This window comes from Dreissena polymorpha, chromosome 10 (genome assembly GCF_020536995.1).
Source record: "Dreissena polymorpha isolate Duluth1 chromosome 10, UMN_Dpol_1.0, whole genome shotgun sequence".
Classification (NCBI taxonomy): domain Eukaryota; kingdom Metazoa; phylum Mollusca; class Bivalvia; order Myida; family Dreissenidae; genus Dreissena; species Dreissena polymorpha.
In genome coordinates this window covers 37785689-37796598 of record NC_068364.1, presented here as the reverse complement: position 1 = coordinate 37796598, position 10910 = coordinate 37785689, and the positions used below count along the sequence as shown (strand labels likewise).

The 10910-nt window shown below is 33.8% G+C and overlaps 1 long non-coding RNA gene across 2 annotated transcripts; it reads left to right on the top strand.

Annotated features, from left to right (window-relative positions):
• Positions 1-334: 334 nt before the first annotated feature.
• Positions 335-9197, top strand: LOC127848542 (uncharacterized). 2 transcript variants are annotated; one of them, XR_008034573.1, is made up of 5 exons: positions 335-401; positions 2114-2214; positions 2544-2605; positions 2858-2956; positions 8690-9197. It is a non-coding gene; the product is annotated as an uncharacterized LOC127848542 (long non-coding RNA). The 2 variants fall into 2 exon arrangements; XR_008034574.1 differs by having other exon boundaries at positions 2846-2956.
• Positions 9198-10910: the final 1713 nt, after the last annotated feature.

The window sequence follows — 10910 nt, the reverse complement described above, 5'->3', positions numbered from 1 at the left end:
GAAATCGTTCAAATGCCGGCTGCTTCAAGCAGGAAGTATATTTGTTTACATCTCACTGAGCATGTGCAAAATGTTGACTAATATCCAGGTCACGTAGTTTCGAATTACTGAAAACAAGTGAAATTACTAGAATATTGACCATTTATACTTATATTTAAGCTCCTGGAATAAAAAAAACGATTGTGTTTTGGCCATACACCTTAAGTTCAGGAAATTGACCGGGGCCAATGCGCAAATAGGGCTACAACACTGTAGACTGCCTCCGAACAACCCAAACAATTATGCGAATAGACTTACTTCCGATTTCACCTGTGTCATTGGAAATCCCCGTAAAATTCATATAAACTTACTTTCGATTTTATTCGAAAGGATGGTCACGATACATAAATTTGAACGGATACGTAAGTTATGCAATTTATAACATCTAGATTTAATCAATCATGATTATTAAGCCATGTTTTATCTGTTGCTAAAATGTAATTTGTAATATGTGCAGTTATAGTTGCAGGTATTCGACCGTGTTCAAGTAATAATTGTAAAATGTATTCATTGTATTGCACTCGAACATCTTAAAAGTGCGATAAAAACTGAGACTTTTCAAACGTTAAATAATAAGTTCAACTAATTTTAAATGAAAATACCAGTTAATAAGGGGTGTTGAGGCAGTTATGGTGATTTATAATGATAGACATTTCTTTTGATATTTCAACATTTCCCACATACAAATAATTTGCGTTAAATGAAATAAAAACATAGGGTCGTAGGCTTTGCTTTGATGTTATTTGCAATAATCTAATATGCTTTTTCTTGCATAAATAAATGGTAAATAACGTATCATGTCAATCATTATTTATCATATCAATACTTCTCTACTCTAAAAGTTGAAGGTAGCACAATTTCGGGTATGCGTAAGCCTAAGTAAACCAATTTTTACGAAATAAAAACAAACCTAATCACCAAGTTTTATCAATTATATACGACCGATAAAACCCAGAAATTATCTAACTAGCTTGTTACCAATCTTCTGGTGTATTTTTCTGAGTGTGATTTCATCATCAAACAAGACTGAAATAAAAAACTCACAGCAATATTTTTAGAATGAAAATTACACCTTTACCAGTACCGACAACATTTTATGGAATAATAACAGCTTTATACAAGTAATCAAAGGTAAATCATAATCATCAAATATCAACTAGTTCTAAATTTACAATCCCGATATAACTACACATCCGAAATAATGTGTACTTTCTAAGTGGTGATCTTTTTTGCCTATTTCGTTTAGCATTTCAGGAATTCTTATCTGTTTATTAACTAAACACATTTATATATGCTTATGTTTAACGGTACTCTTACAATTGTTTCTGACAACCAGTCACTGCGCATTAATATTTGATAGCAATCAACTGGTCTATGGGTGTCTATGTTTTCGCTTGCCAGAGCAAAACATTCTCCTGTGACTTTTTGCGCTTATCTTTTGTCCCTTGTCCGTACATCGTCATTATTTTCTTAAAGACACTCTAGAGGTAATATTTATTCCCAAATCTTCGTGAAAGCTGGCCAGATCGAAATTCGAAAATGGGTTTCGTGGGATAAAAAACTAGGTAACTTGTTCAACTGAAAGAAAAACCTTGTAAGCACTCAACAAGTCAATTTTGTTTGCAGAATCATCACGAATCATTTCAAAACATTTGTCCCAATTATATATCGGCCGTGTTAAAACATGGTTATGTTCCGTTGAAAAACAATGTTGCAAGGGTGCGGGGTAACTTTAATTATAAGGCTATGCTGAAACATTATGAACTCTTTAGAGGGAAAAGCCTTCTTCAAATCATATATATGTTGTTGGTTTTCGAATGCTCTCTCAGACGAATATAAAATGCAAAAACTGATCAAAATAATTCCATGAATATATGTGTGCGTAATGCACACGCGAAAAATAGGTATTTACCGTATTAAGAATCATCGGTTAGCTTTGACGTTAAAAAATATATTACTCTGAACGTTTGCGCTTCATATATGACTGCGGGCTGTGCCTTTTTTAAACACTTTCAAACAGCGTTAGATTATTTAAGATCGCAATACCAATATTCTTAATTATTTATACGTTCAGGTTGCACAAGTTCTAAGAAGTACAGGACGCTTTGAGCAAGACGTCCACCACACCAAGGGCATATGCCTGCCACGCCTCGAGTATTATAGACGATAAATAAGGTTTTGTTCTGTTACACGAATCGTCGCCATTATCATAATTTGATATTTCAGCATGGCTTATTATATGACAAATTATGAGCGGGGTCATTACTTTTACATTACCAATATAAGATTTAAGTGATATGACATCACGAAATTACTTCTCGCGAAATACTTAAAATTCATACATGGACTTAAAATTCATAAATGGAGGAATTTGTTGAACACTTTTAACGTATTGAAAGGTTTTGTCTAAGTATAAGGTCATATAGAATGGTAACGATTTTCTTAAGTCACTGAAACGTAGATTGAAAACACGGATAATGTTCGTTTTTATTTTTATTGTTTAGTACCCACGACATCCTTCTCAGAGGAACATCAAACGATTGATAATTGCCAACATAAATCACGAGTAACTGTCAGTTTTTCTAACAAATTTAATTTTAAATATACTAAAGATTTCCGTTCGAAACAAAGTTGTGTATACACAAGTGAAACGCTTGAATATTTTATCGTTGTGTATTAATGTATTGTTAAACATATGATGTTTATACATACAAGTTTTGCTCAGAAATGGGTGCTATATTTAAATTCATAATTCTTATTGTATAAAATAGTTTTCATGATATTAATGTTATTCAACATGGTGCAGGTTTTCCATTAGGTGGGCACTATTTGTGTCAGAATAGCGTTCTTTGAGTTCACTCCATCGAAGCGATCCAACATCAAGCGATATCAAAAACGTGAAACAAAAATCATGCAGGTATATCTTTACCCCATTATTTACATTTGTTTTTATTAAACTTGTGTTTACTGATAGTTAATACTTGTCATAATAAGTACAAATGTGACAAAGGGACCAACTGACACACTGACATAGATGGGCTTGCAGACGGACAAACGGACTAATAGTCGGGTGGTAAGAGGAACCCATCAAACAACCCACAAACATGCATTTTGCACCAAACAGAATTGACTGACATTGCATACAGAAAATAGGCAAACAGCCGGCGGCAGGCATGGTTAGAGCGGGCGAGTGGTTGGGCGGGTGTTTCGAAGGGTATCATTATTGCGGGCGGGTTGTGTCTTGACTTGCGGGGCGGGCAAACAGACAGACGAACATATCGACAGACGGAAGAATTAGTCACAAGGACTGGCAAACAGATTTACTGCCAACGGCTGGTGGGGGGGGGGGCGACTCACAAACAGACAAAATAGGCACTAAAATAACCATAATTAAACATGTTCAGTTTAAAATTAAAAAACTATCCTTCACGTGAAAAAAGGTTTTTTAAGAAGAGAAAATAACGATTTAAAATAAAACCGATTGAATGTGTATCATATCTGATGAATTTCTATCTCCGCCTCTGCCTTTATGGATTTATCATGTCACGTGTACATCGTCACCCACTTTACATATTTAAATTATACTTTACAATAGTAAATACCAAATAAATATATATAAGACACTTGGTGTCATGTATGTTACAAACTGCATGTTTGATATCGACTATCAAATAAGACCTATTATTAAAATCAAAGCGCTGAAGGCACTGAATTTGTTCGCTCTTGTATAATCTTAGACGCAAATCAGTTTTCAAAATTATGTTATAGCTTTTTATATCGCAAGTTTGAAATGACCGCAACCCATTCAAATTTATAAAGAGTGTGTCTTAAAGCACATGTCGAGATGTGTTGTTTATTTCAAATCATTAATAAACAAGAGGGCCTGAAAGGCCAAAAGTCGCTCACCTGAAATAACAAGATATTATTGGGACAAATCTTCTGACCTAGTTTCATGAAGATCGGAAAGTAAATGTGGCCTCTAGAGTGTTAACAAGGTTTTTCTTTAGCCATATAAGGAAAAATGCCTCGCCCCCTGGTAGCCATGTTTTTGAATCTACCGGCATAATTTTTTAACTCTTCAAATATATTGTTAGGATGAATCTTCTGACCAAGTTTCATGAAGATCGTACAGTAAATGTGGCCTTTAGAGTGTTAACAAGATTTTGCTATAGCCAAATATGGAAAATGCCCCGCCCCTTGGAAGCCATGTTTTTCAAGCAAACATAATTATTTTCGAAATCAACCAAGATATTATTAAGACCAATCTTCTGACCAAATTTCATGAAGATTGGAACTAAATGTGGCCTCTAGAGTGTTAACAAAATTTTACTAAAGCGATATATAGCCATATATAAGGCAAAATGCCCCGCCCCTGGTGGCCATGTTTTTAAAGCAATAAAAAACTTTTTCGAACTTATCCAAGATATCATGGGGACAAATCTTGTGACCAACTTTCATGATGATCGGTCTATTAATGTGACCTCTAAAGTGTTAACAAGGTTTTACTATAGCCATATAAAGAAAAATGCCCAGCCCCCGTGGTGGCCATGTTTTTCAACCAACCGGCATCATTTTTGAACACGTCCAAGATATATAATTGGGATGAATCTTCTGACCGAGTTTCATGAAGATCGGACTATAAATGTGGCCACTATAGTGTTAACAAGATTTTACTTTAGCCATATATTGCCATATAAGGAAACTCATTAAAAGATATAATTGGGACAAATCTTCTGAGCAAGTTTCACACAAATCTGAAAATAAATGTGACCTCTAGAGTGTTAACAAGTTTTAACTACAACCAACCGGCATCATTTTCGAACTCGTCTAAGATATTATTGGGATGCATCTTCTGACCACGCTTTATGAAGATCAGACAGTAAATGTGGCCTCTAGAGAGTTAACAAGATTTTACTATAGCCATATGGCCGTCATGTTTTTCAAGCAAACGCAACCATTTTCGAACTCATCCAAGATATTATTGAGACCAATCTTCTGACCAAATTTCATGAAGACTGGACAATAAATTTGGCCTCTATAGAGGTAACAAGGCAAATGTTGACGGCGCACGACGCACGTCGGACGACGGACAACGCACGACGGACAAAAAGCGATCAAAAAGCTCACCATGAGCTTGTTGTGCTCAAGTGAGCTAAAAATAATTTAGGCTCCATTTTAGGAAAACATGGCTTAATGCATATGCATTAATTAATATTCCAGTACCAGAAAATCTCTTTAAACGAAAAACTCCACAAAATCAGAAAGTGTCGTCCTTGATTAGCCTGTGCGCATTGCACAGGCTAATCAGTGTCTACAGGCTTATCTTATTTGACATGCATTAAGCCCCGATTTCCCTGAAAGCAGCCAATATGTACAGATTTCAATGATAAACACTAGACTGGCCAACGTTGTCTTAAAGCTGTTAAATACTTTTGATTACATGCACACTATGTAGTTTATCAGTGGGAACTATAAACAGGCAGATTCGATGGTTAGAGCAGACGCTCCTAAGCATTTGTCGTCTGCTTAATTTTACTGCAGTTATCAATACAGGCAAGGGTTACGGTTCTAAGCGTATTCAACAAGCACAAGCACAAATACAAAATCATCCACAAACATATACAACCTATTGATTTCCATTTAAGGAGTTGACATTAGCAGAGTATATAAGTCACATGATATTATATATAATATGTTATGTACCCATATATACCTTAATTCATGTTTTTATTATATACCTGTTTAATGCTTTTAACAAAATACAGGTTGTATCAATCGTTAAAATAAAACATCCCGTATTACGCTACTCGCTGTTTCCAATTCCGTATTACCATACTAGCCGGACTACTTCGACCCATTGAATGACGTCATATTACACGCACCGAAAATATAAATATTTTATATTACGAAATATATTACGTAGTACATCGTGTGACGTCATTTCTGTGACAAAACACAATAGTTTTATCTGAACTCTGTAAGGACATGTCGGACGTGGTGTTTTTTAACAGTAAACTGTGCGTTAAAAACTTATTTTGGAATGTGTGTTTATCATGCATAAATGTTTATTTCGATAGGAATACAATAAAATAGTGTGGTTTAAACTAAGTTTCGATAAAGACATGGAAGATAGAAGTGGAAGTGCATATCGTTTAAACATTTTTGTTATAAACATCGGATTAAAGTTGTCAACTTAATTGTTATTAAAATTGGATTAACGATAGCATTAAGGTAAGCGTGTCGGAAACCTGTGTTTTCCCGGTTCGAATGTTTACACGTTAATTTACATAAACTGTATTCATACGCGTCTTCAATAAACTATGGCGTACCGTTTTAGTCATTGTTTTGTTAAAGTAAAAAATACATTTGTTAACTGTTTTCGTTAGTTGATGTATATAATAAAAGGAATATAACGCTAGTCAATTATTCCAAGAGTTTGTATCACTCTCGTGGCTTGTGCTATTTCGCATCACACTCGAGGCTCCGCATCTCGTGTGATACGTCATCACACAAGCCACTCGAGAGATAAACACTCTTGGAACAATTGACTAGCGTAATATTCCGTATAGATCGGATAAAAAAGGGTATGGAGATACATGTATTTAAAGTGGGAACTCCAATTTCTAAATAAGAGACCCCATAACTGGCGATATGTGTGAATATATATGTGCTTTGATTTGAGTTTTATTCTATTGGAGCCAAATTAATATCACATTAGCTAAATTACTATCACATCAGTATTCCTTGCTTTTCTGCAAGTATTTTAGAAATGAGGGATTATTATTTTACTGAGTCAGCCTTATCAGCCTTAATGTTTATCTAATTAGTGTTAAAACAGATTTACATGTGTATAATTCAATTGAGGATGCATCAAGATTATAATCAAACATGCATATTTTATCACTTACTGCATTTAAACATTAAGCTTTTATGTAAAATCAGTTTTTATATGCATGTATATATTCGACTTATAATTTAAAACAGCATATTATACATTATTGAAGAGATTTTATCAAGAGTGATGTCTTATTCCAACTTTGCATAGTGTAGTTTATTCAAGATTGTATTGGACTGTATGGGAAGCTTTGTTGTATTATACAAAATGCATTATTTCTACCTCAAGTAGACCATAAGGCCTACTGCTGCTAAATAGGCACTGGTATGCATTTGACATATTTTTTGATGAACATAAATAAGTTTTATTATTACTACACTTTAGTTATTGTTCTGACTTTTTCGACGTTTTTTGCAAAAGAGTGTATGAAAGCATTTGAAAATATATTTAAAACACACTTAAAATGCACTTTTAACCATTGCCACTTAGATACGTATTTTCACGCATGTGTAGTGCGTTAGAAAGTTATATTAAATTGAAGACCTTTCTTAATAGATTCAAAATCTTCATCTCCAAACCTTAGATACTGATCAGCAGCAAACAGCATAAAACCTGAACAGACTGCGAGTTACTCGCAGGCTGTTTTGGTTTTATGCTGTTTGCACATAGCCATTTCCACTCTGGTCTTTGATTATTAGTTGCAAGTTCGCATTTTACAAGTCACTGGATTTAGTGCCAGATTAAGGACGCTGAAGCCCATAGGCATTGAAACTTCTGGGGCCCACGCCTCATGCCCCTATTTGACCAGTGCACAGTGGATTTCCACTCGTTTTAATTAGAATACCAGTGCCAAAACATACAATGTGACAATTAACTTTTAGAGGTATGAACTGTCAGTGTATTGCAGTCAATACAATCATATATATTTTATTAGTGGTTTTACAAGTATTTTAAGGATAAATATCAATACTTATCAATAGCTTTTCAATTTTAGTTTAACTAATAGATTGGCACCAAGAACTACTAAAATCACATTACTTAACTTAACTATCAAAGTCATATACCTTGCTTTTGTGCGAGTGCTTAATAAATGAGGGACTATTAATTACTGAGTCAGCCTACATCATAATGTAACTAGTCTGAAAACAGCGATGTTACATGTTAATTATTCAATTGAAGACGCATCACGATAATAATGATAAATATTTATAAAGAACCAATAACAACGATAACTTGAACTCTTATTTCAGCATTGTATGAAAGGATTTAAAGTAATTGTGTGTTCTTGAACTATGAACATCAACCTTTGAATGGACGTCATTTTGGTGATTTTGTCAGACAAAACTGATAATTTCATATTCAGAATATATTATATTAATATATTTATTATATTCCTTTAGTACAAGAAGCCGTTTTCATTAAGAGTGATGGACTGTTTGATCATTCTGACTGCATTTATAAAAAGGGTTCATGCAAGCAGAGACACGGTTTCATTTTTGAGTATCTAAAATATAAAATTAAACATTAAGTGTTGATGTATAGTCCGTTTGTATATGTAAGTGCCTATTACACTTATAAATTAAAACAGCATATAATACACTATATAAAAGATTATTCCAAGATTGATGTCTTATTCTGACTTCGGATAGTGTAATTAACGGAACATTGCATCGAACTGTAGGGAAGCTATATTTTTGAAGTAACAGCTTTAAATGCATTATTTCTACCACAATTAGACCATATTAGGCATACTGCTCTTATATATAAACTTGAATGCATATGCCAGTATTTTTTATTTGTTTCTCTTTATTGCAGATTTTAGCAATATATCGTCTGCTGATCCAAAGTGGATGGATATGGCTCCAGCAGTCCAGCAAGTCTTTAACAAGACGGATCACGCGCGTTGGGAGTATAAAGGCAAAATGGCGTTCAATAGACACAAGGCCCGTAGCCTGGGTTTTGAAAAAGGGGGTCCGAACTTTCCCAACAACGATTATTATTTAGCATCGAAGTGGTGAAAGGGGTAGGTGCGAGAGGGATGTCCCAATCCTGCAATCGGGGAGTTTGAATGACTTTTTATCTGTATTAAGAGACTGAAGCTATAGAACATTTTTATATAAAATCTCACTTTCATTGACCATACTCAGTGACTGATCGATAAATATGATAAAACATACATGTATGCCCCACTACCGTTTTTTAATAACCACCTTTTTTGGAAATACATTATTGTATACGGTGTTTTACCCGACACTAGTATGCGTACACATACTTTATTTACATATGAAACAACAATTTTATAGAATGTACAATCATCAATAAGAACGGTATAAAATATCATTATTTACTGGAATCTTGCAATCTTGATAAAAATGGTGTAGTTTACCATTCCAAAATTTTACCATTCATAAAGCAAGAAAATATAATGGAAATATTTGAAATTTTTTCAAAACAATTGTTTGTCTGCTTCAGTGGATAATGCACGAGGCGAAGCATTGCTCTAAACGTGCTAATTGTGTATTGTACAACAAACACTGATTACGGCAACAACACTGGGTCTTCTCTAATCTGCTTCAATACTAAACAGATTTCATAGTGGTATAACTGGTTACTTTAACTATTTAACTTTTTTTAACAAATAAGTTCTAAACGAATTGCAGAAACATATAAAATTCAGGCTTAATAAAGACCATATAACCACAAACTACTGGCCCAATGTTCTCAAATTCTTTAAAAATGTATACCAAGGCGTTGCAGAAAAAATGGACGTATGGAATAAGCATCAAATATGCTCTTAAAGACAGACACAGCAGTTCATCAGCAGAAAAAATATAATAATTTATTTTAAAGTTGTTTGAAACTAGTGTAACACTGGCAGCTCCAAAATGTGGGGCAGAATCCCGACAACGGCACTGACAGTTACAAGTTTATTGAGTGGATATATAATAAATATATGAGCGTCGAAACTGATCTGTAACTGACCGTCCTGAAAATATACAAATTATCAATACGCATATTTATTAATAAGGCTACAAGTTATAGGTGGTTACCGTGGTAACCATACTCCATAATTATACATACACATCAAACTAGTATTCATCTTTAAAACATAATGGTATGCTGTGTGGTGGTTCCAATCAACATATTAACATACAAATGGCATATTAAGATAACATAATAATTATCTTAAAACATAGGTATCCTGAAAACAACACAGTTACAATAACAATAGTGTTTATACATCTTAACTTTGACAAACTGCACATATTACTTACCTTGTCTCTCTCTGCCTTGGGGAGGTTAGCACTGTGACTGCTGTAATATTAATATTTCAAGGTGAAAGTGATGTGCAACAACCAATATAAAAGTTATAGACAGCCCAAGAGTTTTATAAAAAAGGAAAGAAGAAAATAGAAGCGAGTTGGGCCATAAATGCAGAAAAAACACAGTGACAGATGCCTTTACACAAAGATGACAATACCTGTCACAAAGATGTTATAAAACATGAAATATTCCCATTGATATTCGAGCCGTCAATCTCGAAATATAAAACCAAGCATCATAAACCGGAACCTCTGTGTATCGAACTAGTCACAACCGATACACCACCTTACATACAATAAATCGATTACACAACACTTATTTTATAGACCTGTTACATTCTCCCTCTCTCCGAAAATCAAGTCGTCCACGACTTGAACTTATGCTCACAAATATTAAGCACAGAAACATCACAGATACCAAACTGGTAGTAATTCTACTTATCACAGTAAAATTTTTACTTCTAATAAGTAATTTAATACTTACTACTCTAACCATGTCACTGTTATTGAATTGTTATTATTATGATTATTTACAACATTTCCTCATGATAATGTCTAGTATTTACAGTATTTACTGTCACTGGTTTATGTCCAAAGTGCAAGCTTATCTGCAATAACAAACGCAAAATTCATTAAAAACAACATATAAATTCACTTAAAAAATATTTTAAAACAAATAAAAAATACAATTATCAGGTTATGTTGCTCTCCCC